Source organism: Rhinolophus sinicus, chromosome 3 (assembly GCF_057876585.1).
Source record: "Rhinolophus sinicus isolate RSI-liver-muscle chromosome 3, RSI-T2T, whole genome shotgun sequence".
Taxonomy (NCBI): Eukaryota; Metazoa; Chordata; class Mammalia; order Chiroptera; family Rhinolophidae; genus Rhinolophus; species Rhinolophus sinicus.
This window is the reverse complement of record NC_142503.1, coordinates 77,368,640-77,380,966: the sequence shown is the minus strand read 5'-3', so window position 1 is coordinate 77,380,966 and position 12,327 is coordinate 77,368,640. Positions and strand designations below refer to the sequence as shown.

Genomic DNA, 12,327 nt, shown 5'->3' with positions numbered 1-12,327 from the left:
GATTGCTGATGGAATACAAAACCCATCACACCTTGCTTTTTAGAGACAACTCTAAAAAGACCATCTCAGATTAGTGCTCCCTTTAAAAGTGCTGCTCCAAAGAGCAGTCCACAACTCACACTTGCAAATCTTCATCTCATTGTTTTAGTCTCTTTTTAAAGTAGCCTAAGACAGGGTAGAAATGAAATAAAAAAATATCAGCAAAAGTGTTACTCTGTGGATTGCCTCCGACAATAACATTCCTCTACAGAAGCGAGCAAAAAGTACGACTCTCCTCCATTTGGCTGTGGTGATGCTCTCTGTCCCACCGTCACCCATAATCAGCCATTGAGGCCTTTCCTTACAGCAATCGCAGTTGACAAAAGTAATTAAAGTACCTCTTGAGGGTCAAGCATCAGGATGTTTTCCTGATCCTATGCCTGGTCTGAAACGTCTCACTGCTCCTCAGCTTCTTTCCACACACAGTTCCAAGGTCCTAGGAAGGGATAATCAACCTGGTTGTAGAAGAGGAATTGCATAGTTCATGTAAAGCCTGAGCAAACCTCTGATCTCCATTTATTTCAGGAGTCAAGGAATACTCTGTCAGCCACTCTAGGCCAATTATACTTCTCCATTCTCTGCCCCAAAATCTTACATTGGGAGATCAGGGGGTTCTAGCCTGGAAGAAGCCTGGGGGCAGAGCTCCTCAACTCCTTTGGGTGTTGACAGCCCTAAACTTTTTGAAAACAACACCTCTGACTAGTTAAATGTCCTATGGAGTGACTGCTTTTCAAAAGCACCTTTCAAGAAGACACACAGAGGGCCACAGATATATGAAAACATGCTCAACTTCACTACCTATAAGAGAAATGCAAATCAAAATCACAACATGATACCACCTCACACCTGTTAGAACAGCTATTACCAATAAGATAAGAAATAACAAGACAAGATATGGAGAAAAGAGAACCCTAGTACACTGCTAGTAGGAATATAAAGTAGTGTAGCCTGTATGGAAAACAGTGTAGAGGTCCCTCAAAAAGTTGAGAATAGAGCTGCCATATTACTCAATCCCTCTTCTGGGTATCTACCCCCAACATTTGAAAACATTTATCTGTAAAGATATATGCACCCTCATGTTCATTGCTGCATTATTCGCAATAGTCAAGACTTTGAAACAACTGAAGAGTCATTCGATAGATGATTGGATAAAGAAGATGTGGTACATATATACAATGGGATATTGCTCAGCCATAAAAGGATGAAATATTGCCAATGGCGACAACATAGATGGATATTGCGAGTATCATGCTAAGTGAAATAAGTCAGACAAAAAAAGGACAAGAATCATATGATTTCACTCATACGAGTATGTAGATATAAAGCTGAAAGCAACAAATGAACAAGCCAAACAAGACAAATAGACACAGACAACAGTATGGTGGCTACCAGAGGGAAGGGAAGGAAGGTAGAAGATGTGAAAGGGAGTCAAATAAAAGGTAACACAAAGAGACTAGACTTTGGGTGGTGAGCACACAAATAACCCTAAAAAAAAAAAAAAAAAAAAAGCTAGAGGATTTATATGCCGGAAGTCCAGTATTCACATAATAAGTCATAAATAGGAGAGTACAGAAATAGATGCAGATTTACACAGTAAGTCGAGTCTCAACAAAGTTCCAAAGCAAAATCCTTTCAACAAAAGATGCAGGAAAAACTGGATGTACATATAAAAAAATGAATCTTGATCCCTACGTTATACCATATAAAAATATTAATTCATGATGGATGAAGGATTTACATGAGAAAACTAAAATTATAAAGCCTTTAGATAAAACAATAGAATATCACCTTGAACTAGGAGTAGGCAAAGATTTGTTAGTTAAGACACAGAAAGTAGTAATCATAAAAGAAAAAAAAACAAATGATCTTTCATCGCGTTAAAATTTTCTCATCTAAAGATGCCATTAAGAAAACCCACTGATATGTGGTATATAAACCAAAAACAACAAAAGAACAAGACAAACAAATGAGAAACAGAAACTCATACACACAGACAATAGTTTAGTGGTTACCAGAGGGTAAGGGGGGTGGGGAGTGGGAGATGAGGGTAAGGGGGATCAAATATATGGTGATGGAAGGAGAACTGACTCTGGGTGGTGAACACACAATGGGATTCATAGATGATGTAATACAGAATTGTACACCTGAAATCTATGTAATTTTACTAACAATTGTCACCCCAAAAAATTTAAAAAATAAATTAAAAAAAAAAGAAAATAAATAAGGTGAATTCATTTATCAAAATTATGCAGCTAAGATTTGTGCATTACAATACACAAATGTTAGTATACGTCCAGGTGGCCTCTGCCCAAATACAAACCAATCCTGCTGTCACCTTCACAGGCTTTTAAGAGTGCAAAGCTTTCAGTTGCACATTTCATATGTTTATAAATAATTTATGTTAATTTTCTACTATCACAAACCGTTTAATGAGTTCTGAAGACTTTTATAAAGAAAAGTGAATAAAATTTATTTTATACAACAAATTAACTCTTTCACACCTGGGTGTATGTGCAGCTGGCAAAGAAAAGCACCAAACCCAGAGAGACATTTTAAAACAACTGTGAGGCATCAACCTTAGAAGTGTGGGACCAGCACAAATGCCAGAGAACTTTCCCGTGAAGATTCTGAAAGGCGAGAAAACTTCAAACCTGGTCTTTCTCCTAGTCCAAAGCCCTAATAATATTTTCTTCAGGACTCATTATTCATAAAGATGGATTCAGATGCAAGTACTGCTCAGTTTTCTGCATTGATTTGTCTTTTCAAGCTTTGATGGAGTCTTATATATGCATATGAATAATTCCAAGTTATCCATTGATATTAATACAGTAGTAGCTTATAAACAGTATTTTTAACATGGAACTCAGCTTTTATTTAAAAAAAAAAAAACTAGAATGAGAAGAGTGATTTTCCTTTCTTTTAATATTGTTATTCAAATAACACATGTACTTATTTAAATACAAAGCACCCCCATTCGATGTGTATACAGGGTTAGCCATAAAGACAGAAGTAAGGGATTGAAGGAGGAATATACTGTCAGAATTATAAATACTGTCTGAAGTGTATTGCCAGCTGTAATTGTGACAATAGGGAACAGAATAAATCTTAACTATAGTAAAGTTTCCAATCCTGTACAAAATGAGACCTGGTAGGAGTAACTGACTATATTTCTTTGTGAAGATCATACTGACACTCAAAGGGCAAAACAAATGTCCATGTGAATTTGGGAGGTTGAAATAGCAGCACAAGAGTTATGGACTTGTCAACTCAAACAATTTTGCCATTTCTTATTCAACATTTAATTTACATTCTATTTCATTTCATTATGTTTGTCCACAGAGTGTACCCATCTGGGCACTTTAGGCAAAAGACACATGGTCAATATGCTTTGACCTACAGAAGTCACTTTCAATTATTTCAAAAATACATTTAATAGTTTAAAGCAAAGTGGGGGGCTTGGATTAATAAAATGAACAAATATGAATGGATGTAACCGTTTCTTGTGCTTTTCTCTATATATATTTTGAACTCCTCGAAGGTAAAATTCACATTTTCTATTTCTTTGCACAATCTCTATCACAGTGTGAGGCTGTGGTATTTGATTGTTAAAATGTGTTTAATAAAATGAAAATTTTAAAAACTATTATATGACTGAGGCTTATTTTAATTAAATGCTCTACTCTGAGGAAATGGGTAGCTAGTATTGCTATAGAAGTGGTGATTGTGCCTAGGGAAGTAGAAATGAACCAAGGAAAGCTTTAGGGGAAAATGTTTGACATTTTCTTTTAGAGGTTTACACACTGTCTAAAAATGGACAGGGCAGATTCCCAAGGTAAAGAAAATACAGTAGAGTGAAAAGAGCATGGGCTGTTTACCGACTTTTTGGCTCTGTGACTTTAAGCTACTTATTCATCTACTTTCAGGCTCTATTTTCTAAATGGAGATAATATTCTCTCCTTGAAAACATCGTGGGGAGGAAGGGGGGAGGTAATTTCAGTAAAGCACTTACTAGGCCTCTAATAAATAAGAGCTATAGTATTTTTGGTGCCAAGAGAAGTCCTTGTGTGGTCCTATTTTACACTGTACAAGGGACAGTCTGTGTGACTAATATCATATGACAGATGTGATGCTATGTCACTTCTTGTAGGTTATAAAGACTGTGGCTCCCGTCTTGGGCAGTGTCTTCTCTCCTCCCTTTCTCTTGTATCACGCTAGGGGAAGCAACCTCCCAAAGTGCTATTGGCCCTGTGAAGGAGCATACGTGTCAAGCAACCAAAGCCTCCGGCCTCCACCAGCAAGGAACTCTATGCCAACATCCAAAAGGAGTGAGTTTGCACCGACTCTCCTGCTCCAGTTGAGCCTTGGGAACTGCAGCCGCAACCAACAGCTTCACTAAAACCTCATGAGAGAACCTGAGCCAAAACTATCTGGTTAAGCGACACCCAGATTTCTAACCCTAGAAACCGTGAAATAATGTTTAATGTTTTAAATCATTACATTTGGGGACAATTTGTTACATAGCAATGGATAATTAATACAGTTCCTGAAGTCTAAGTTTCAACCCGATGAATTCTCTCTTGGAGGGATCACAACAAGCCTATAGAGGCTAATGTCTCTGCATTCAGTCTCCAAGGGCTAAACCATTTCCATACTCTCTCTTAAACTATTACCAGAATTAGAGAAGATAGAAGGTCACGGAAAAGAAACAGAAAAGATAATTCATTTGCCAAGCACTTCTGGTCTTAACTTAGAAAATACGTCAACCTAGAACATCAAAGTACAACCTAAATTTAATACAGTCACCCAATGTGACCTCCTTAACAAAATGACAAATAAAATCCTAACTCCATGACTAATCTAAATTTTAGAGATAAAATGCAATGGGTAATTAACTGCTATATTCTTGATATTGTTCAAAGGAAGCACTTAACAATATCAAAAGAATAGTGTTACATAAAACCAAGAGGAGCCCCACTAAAAAAGTAAATGAATTGAAGTGGGAAGGTTATGCATCTCAGAGGTTCCTATTGCAGAAGGAAAACACAGAGATCAGGCTTTGGAGAGGGAAGAGGTGATCGGATCTGGAATTTCTCATCTAGAATTTCTGATATCGTCTAACAGTTTTGAAAATCATCTTCCTTCCACCGAAAGTATCTTTAACAAATTTGACCATATATCATTTCTCCTGAAATGTAACATCATTATATAGCCGTGCTGTGTGTAAATTTATTTATCTTCAGATGGACATACGCATATTCCACCACCAGATGAAGCAAATCCTTCCAAAGTGGAAAGCAACTGCCAGATGGCCAATAGTTTATGGAACTGTTATTTGGCCTCTTTCCACCTACTTATTATAATTATTAAGTTAGGAGAAAAGTTGAGCCTCTGTAGAAGTCAAAAGACACACATTAAGACATCTGTATATTTCTTATTGAAGTGCTAACAAAAATGTAAGAAACGTTTTACTGATTTATTTTTGTGTGGTTATTACTTCCATTTTCTTCCTTTGCGGATGGGGATGGGTAGTGAATAGGAAGAATACCAAAGGAGTCACATTTAAGGTTAGGTTTACTGCCTTTCATGACTGAATAAGAAACAATGCCACGCATTAAAACTGCAACTGCAGGCTAAGTTTAAGGCAGGCTTATCTAAAATGGACAGGTTTCAGCACTTGGGTCATAACATGCCGTTTTACAAAGATCTCAAATCTGTAAGATTTTAAAAGGTTTTTATTTAACCCAATGTCTAACTGATCAGAATTATTCTTTTCCTTTTCCTGTCTGTCCTCTTTTCTTTGAGAAAAAAATATTTTAAATAAAAATATAAAAAAAAGAACACTAGGATAGTTCTGTCTTGATTGATCACCCTATTTTAACTTGGGAAATAATTCTAGGTCTTCATAGGGTTAGCACAATTTTAATTAAAGCACTCCATGAAAAAGTGCTCTAATAATTAATATTTATTAAATGTCTATTTTTTAGGAATTATTTTAACATTTTATATGGTATATTCCATATAAACTAACCAACATACCAAATTTTACCTTAGGTCCCCAACAATGTTATACAATTATTTCACATATTATTATTAACCCATATTCATTTTCTTGTATGAAGTGTGATATACAAAGTAGTATTATTGTTATTATCTAACATTTTATATCTGGGATTCAATAATTCAATGATATTAAATGCCTGGTTTTAAGGTGTGGAAACACATGCAGTGATCATACACCACTTACTCAGTGAGCTTTTCAGAGGTGGGTAGAGAGATATGATGATTACAAAAAGTTTCCCCCTGAAGGAAGAAGAAAGAAGAATGGAGAAGAGGAGGATGTACGCGGGAGGGAGACAGATCTTCTGGAGGTGGAGGGATTTAACTTAGAAAAGATAAAAATCCCTGTCTATGAATAGAAGTTTAAACACTATTAAGAACATTGATTAAAAGTCCAAGAATTAGTAAAGTTTGGTGTTAATTTGTAGACTTCTATTTCGTAGAGTTGCAAATCGTTTCTGTTTGGTGGAAAATAAATCCCCAAAAGTTATTATTTACTGTCCTTAGACAGCATCAACTAGTTCTATATCTACGATTCATTTATTCTATTGCCTATGAATACCTGGCTTCTCCAGTGCTCTTTGGACCAGTTTAGCATATAATTGGTTCTCTCATTAACTAACGTGTTGAATGAAAAAAATCTTTGACATGTGTTAATTTTATATTTAAATGAGAATGATGACTAATGCCTAATAGCCTTGAATAGTAATAGTAGCATTGTCTTATTATAAATGCATCATCAAAACTAATTCCATTTTTCTTAGGCATTTGTGTAATGTTTTCTTCAAGATATTTCACATGTAACATATTTGAGGAGGTCTGGCCCATGTGTAAAATGTTTTATAAAGTAAACTTACATGTGGAACCTTACAACATCTTTTAAGCTCTGGCAAAAGCAGGTGCAATGTTTATTTCATAATTTTCTTTGACATGGATGAATGACAAATTATTTCCAAATGAACAAGGATTTAAGGAATTGAATACAAGATAATTGGAACTGGAAATGGTATTATTTCTTTGTCTGCAGTGGTTCTCCACCAGATGCAATTTTTCTTCTTAGGGGACATTCGGCAATATCTCATGACATGTTTGGTTGCCATGGCTAGGGGAAAGGTGCTACTGGCATCTGTGGTTAGGGGCCATGGATGCTCCCAAAGATTGCCCATGACAAGCCCAACAGCAAAGAATTATCCAGCTCAAATATTAATAGTGTTAAGGTTGAGAAACACTGGTCTACATTAGCAAAGCAAAGGCAGTTGAGGAATTATCAGGCAAAAACAAGGGGGAAGACAAGTACAGATACAATGTAATTCTCCCCAATAAAAAATGTGGATGAGAACATTACATTAGCCTCAGGAATAATAGTATAGCAATTATCTTTGAAATTCACTCTGTTTTCAGGTAATATAACTCGTGCTTCATTTCAGAATTGATGTAGAACATTAAGAACAGCAAATTCTTTTCATTTTTCACAGTAATTTTAACAAAAATGGCAAATCATATAGCAATTCAACTAAAATACAATTGCCACTATTTGATGGGCTATGTTAACCCTCAAAATAGATGAAATACTATTTTATAGATTGAATTTCATTTTTGGTCACTTACTACATGAATTTGAGGGTATCTATTGTTCCTCTGGAAAATGTGTCCTTAGTACACCTATACATTATGTCTCCTTTCATCACTCACTATTGGAGTTGATGAATTATTTCATCTGCAGAATTGTAACTATTTTTTACCTGGGTTTTCCTGGTAAAAAGAATCCTACCAGGCTTTTCTCTTTGAGCACACCAACAAAATCCTCACCCTTTCAAAAGCTATGCAAGTCCCACCATATCCAATTGTAAATCTTATTCATTTTTGATACATACACCTGACTTTATAAGAATCTGTTCAGAGATTCATGAGCATATCATTTTTGAGAGGCAACAAAAGTCTCTGTCTAGAAGTGTTCAACTTAATGTGGCAGAGACTCAAGATCTATAGAAGTTGTTTCTACTCAGCAACAGACCTCCACACCTCAGTGAGAAACTTTGTGATACATATAAGTAGCAGGGTATAACATTTTCCTCATGTGTTTGAAGAATACTAAAGAATTCCCCCATAATCCTAGCCTAAAGAGAAAACAATTGTTAACAAGACAATATTAATCATTCCAGTCTTTCTAGAAAAGCGTATCTAAACCCACAGCTTATAGCTGCCTCTCTCCAAACATGCCCAAGTGGATATCACATGCTGAGAAAAAAAAGAAAAGCCCCCAGCAGTAAATAGCTTTAGATGTTAAAAGTGAAGCAGTGTTAGAGGGAGCTGAGGATTGTAATTACTTCCTGACATGAGGATACAGCAAGACTCACACACACAGCCCATTGAGGAGGCTTTGATTTCATACACAGAGGGCTCAGATGATAACTTTCCATTTCCTGTCTTGCCTTGAACAGAGAATCCAGGTCATTTATTTGACGTTTGGCAGTTTTTAGGGCATCCAAACCCATCCCACAGATGAAATACTGTATATTAATTCATGACCAGAGGAAGCAGACCTTTTGGAACTAATCAGGAATTAAATTTCATGAAATGCTGTCTCATTGTGAAGGGAAATAGACAAATTCATCTTCAAGGGCATGCCAGAGGTTTTCCTTTGCATCTGAGCAAACACAGAATGCCTGACTGCAGCTGAAATCTTTGAAATATACATCAAAGCGCATGCAATACAGAATAAATTATTCCAGTCTTGTAGGACAGAGGATCTTCCATTTCAGGCAAAGGCAGTTCAGAAGTAAAGTATACAATACTAGAAAACCTATGCTTTACAAAGTTAAAATGAGACAATGGAGAGAACAATTCCTGTAATCTATACGCTTTAAGTGGTCTTGTCTAGACTATTCTAAGCTCTATAGGGCAGCCATTACACATCTGTTGTGAGTCTATTCGCATCATTGCAAAGCTACAAAATAAACTTATTTCAGGAAGCAATTCTTCAGAAACATTTTGTGTGTTGTTTTCTAAGGTAGGACAAAGTTTCCAACAGAGTTCACCTATCTGGTGAAGCTATGACAAACACTATAGGTTATATTGGGGCATAATATTTGCCAGCGCTCTCCGGGTTTTCCAAATTCATTTTCTCTTCAAGACTTTTATTTTAATTGTCCTTAATTTTGAATCACTTAAAGATTAAGAATCACATTTGGGTTTCAGGAAATATTTCATTAAAAAGGCACCCATTTAAAACTTGATTGTGAAAAACACCTATATTCTACCTACACAAGGGCTCTTTCCTTACAATACTTTGTCATAGAGACATTTCAGAAGAATTTAAGAAAAGACTATTTCACAACTATATTCTTATTGAATTTACAATATCATTGCCAGTAACATTGATGGTTTACTTAGACATTTTTTGATTTGGTACTTTTAGGCATGGTCACTGATGGAAAAGGAATAAAATAATATTCTATAACATTTTGATCACTCATCAATCCACATAAGGTGAAGTGTTAATATTTTAATGTACCACAAAGAAAATTAACTGAAAATCTCTCTTCTGGGAAGGAGACAATGTTTCCTTTAGAATTCTTCAAAGTTTTCCTTTTGAATTTCTGGCATATTATTATAAATACTAGTTCCTGAAAATCACCATGTTATAATTTCAGAGACCAGTCAGTGCAAAAATCTGAAGAACTTCATTCAAAATAGAGTATATATAGATGGGTCTTCAATCTTTTGAGTCTACCTATAAGTCCTAGAGATGTTCTTGCACATGCTCACTAAGAGGACTTATATGTTTTTAATTGCAGCAATGTTTGCAACAGGAAAAAAATGAAAGTAATTTCAATGATAATCAATACAAGAATGTTTAAGTAGACAATGTTATAAACTGGAAAAGCTGTTGAAACAGACAAGTAAAGGACCAAGTTAAAGTTGTATATACCAATATAGAAACATCTTAATGTACATTGAAGTAAAATAACTAAGTAAAAAACTTTTATACACATATACAGAGATGCACACACCACATATATAATATGATACATATATATATATATATATGGTGCTGTGTATGAATCACCCATCTATATGGGTGAAAACTTCCATTATGTAATAGTATAACTTTCCCATGCATTATATTTCTCCTAACCTCCAGAAGGCCAGGGTCACTCTCTAATTCTTAAGAACCTTGAATATCCCTACTCTCTCTATTCTATAAAAATCTGGGCAACTTATGGCTTTTATGCATAGATATTAATTATTAGCAGAATTCAGAATTCAAATATGTTGGTAAGAGATAAGAAGGCTAGAATGGGTGAAGACTTAACTTAAAGGGTAACACGGTAAGTCTTAAAATTTCAAAAATAGGAACACTGGCAAGGAAGCATCTGTCCTATCTCCTTTGTCAATATTTATTAAGTGCTTTGCACGATGCTTTGCCCATAATAGGTTCTAAATACACATATGTTGAATTAATGGTTCTGGTAGTTCACTTTAAGGTGTGAAGTGTTATGTTGGGATGAAGTGAGGGTTGTGCAGAGGCCATTATGGTCACCTCCAAGGGCTTCTACAAAGTCTCTGCAAAAGTTTCCCTCCCTTGGTCAGGCTTGGAATGGAGTAGCATCTTCAGATCCAGAAAATTTCCTAAGTTCCCAAGGCCCAGACCAGATTCTACACTTTTCATCTTTAAAACTTTACACCATGACTAGAGGTCCCAATACTCTACACCCTGCACATTGGAATTATTATACTGGTAAGGTTTTTTCTCCTCCACAATTCTGTTCAGTTTCAGGTTACATTAATTCAAAGACATGGCCAAGCAGCCATAAAATGACCTTCTATAGGTCAAAGAGTACATTTATAATCACTGTGCAAAATCATTAGTGAGTAGTCACCAAGGTATTGATTCATAATTAGAGTTGGGCATCAGGGGAAAAATATGAAAATGAGGAGAACATGGCTGCCAAAAAAGTATTTAAGAGGAGCAAAACTCTGGAATTCCAGAATTTTAGATAAGTTATAAATGTAGAGTGGGAAGTCTATAAGAAGGTAACAATGTATCCCCCAAAATGCAATGAGGAAAGTAATAAAAACCTAAATGTATATGGTAGATTTGTATTCTACCCCCAAGGAGCAGGAGAGGTGAAAGGAAAATTGTATGGTGCTCTTTGAAGAACTTATTCGTTGAATAATTTGTAAATCTCTTTGAAATCCTTCAATGATTTTCCAAACTATTTTAGTCAAGGAACAATACTGATATTTTGCAAGTCAATGAGAAAAAAACTGAAGTGTCAATTTTCTGCTCCCACTCAAGGGCATTTTCCCTGTAGGGTATGTGTCATAGGTAGGGGAAATGTGAAAGGTTTTTATGTTGTAGTTGGTATTATTTTTTAATATCTGGTGTGATGTGGCCTCCCAGATAAGGACAAAGCTACTGGAGTGGCTATCTCCTTCCGAAAAATGGCTTTTGCTGTTATACTTTTAGACGTAGTCATTGATGCATATAAGAATATTAAGGAAAAATGAAAAAATAGGGCAGTGGAAAAAGTAAGAATTAGTACCTGAAAGCTAGACAACAAGGTCTTATTTGTTAAAGCTGAGTAACAAATACGAATTTGAGCTTCCCAGTAGGCCAAAGCAAAAAGTAAAATATGCTCACATACCCATATGATGTAACCAAATTAATTTTCAGGGAAAGAATAATTTGAGATCATGGCGAAATAAATTTTTTGTGGATTTTCATAAAGAAGACACTGATGCGGTTCAAGCAAGATGGTTTCTAAAGGTCTGAGTTTAAGAATACAATTTTGGACATCAAAAGAAATATTTATAACTAGAGTTCTAGAAAATAATGGGAGACAGATTTTGAGTTTGTAGTCTCTGATAAGACATTAGATACAAACATTTAATATTATCAATTGAGGGAAGAGCCATAGAAAGTGGGAAATGTTTGACATCTTCTTATGAAAACGGATACAGACCTGGGCAGGAAAAAGTAGCCACTCCAATTTCATGAAAAGCTATGACACATAGCATCTACAGCCAGGGATAAATTTGTCCTTCGAAAGAAAGTTCTGGTCTGCTCTAGCATACAGATGAACGAGGCTCAGAATTGAACACCACAGAGCATGGCTAAAATGATTTTACCATAGAAAAATTTCCATATGGTTATTAACATTATCCTCCTACTGCCTTAATACATTTTTCAATAAAACCTACAGAAGATCTCATTTTATGCAAAGT

At 35.4% G+C, this 12,327-nt stretch overlaps 1 protein-coding gene across 3 annotated transcripts in view; it reads right to left on the bottom strand.

Annotated features, from left to right (window-relative positions):
• Nucleotides 1-12,327, bottom strand: part of KCNN2 (potassium calcium-activated channel subfamily N member 2) — a 384,311-nt gene that overhangs the window by 298,243 nt on the left and 73,741 nt on the right. The window contains exon 2 of one of the 3 annotated variants that reach the window (XM_074328595.2): nucleotides 378-494. The exons of the other annotated variants lie outside the window; for them this stretch is intronic. The gene's annotated coding sequence lies outside the window, so the exon portion shown is untranslated. The remainder of the gene's footprint in view (nucleotides 1-377; nucleotides 495-12,327) is intronic. 3 annotated transcript variants of the gene reach the window in all.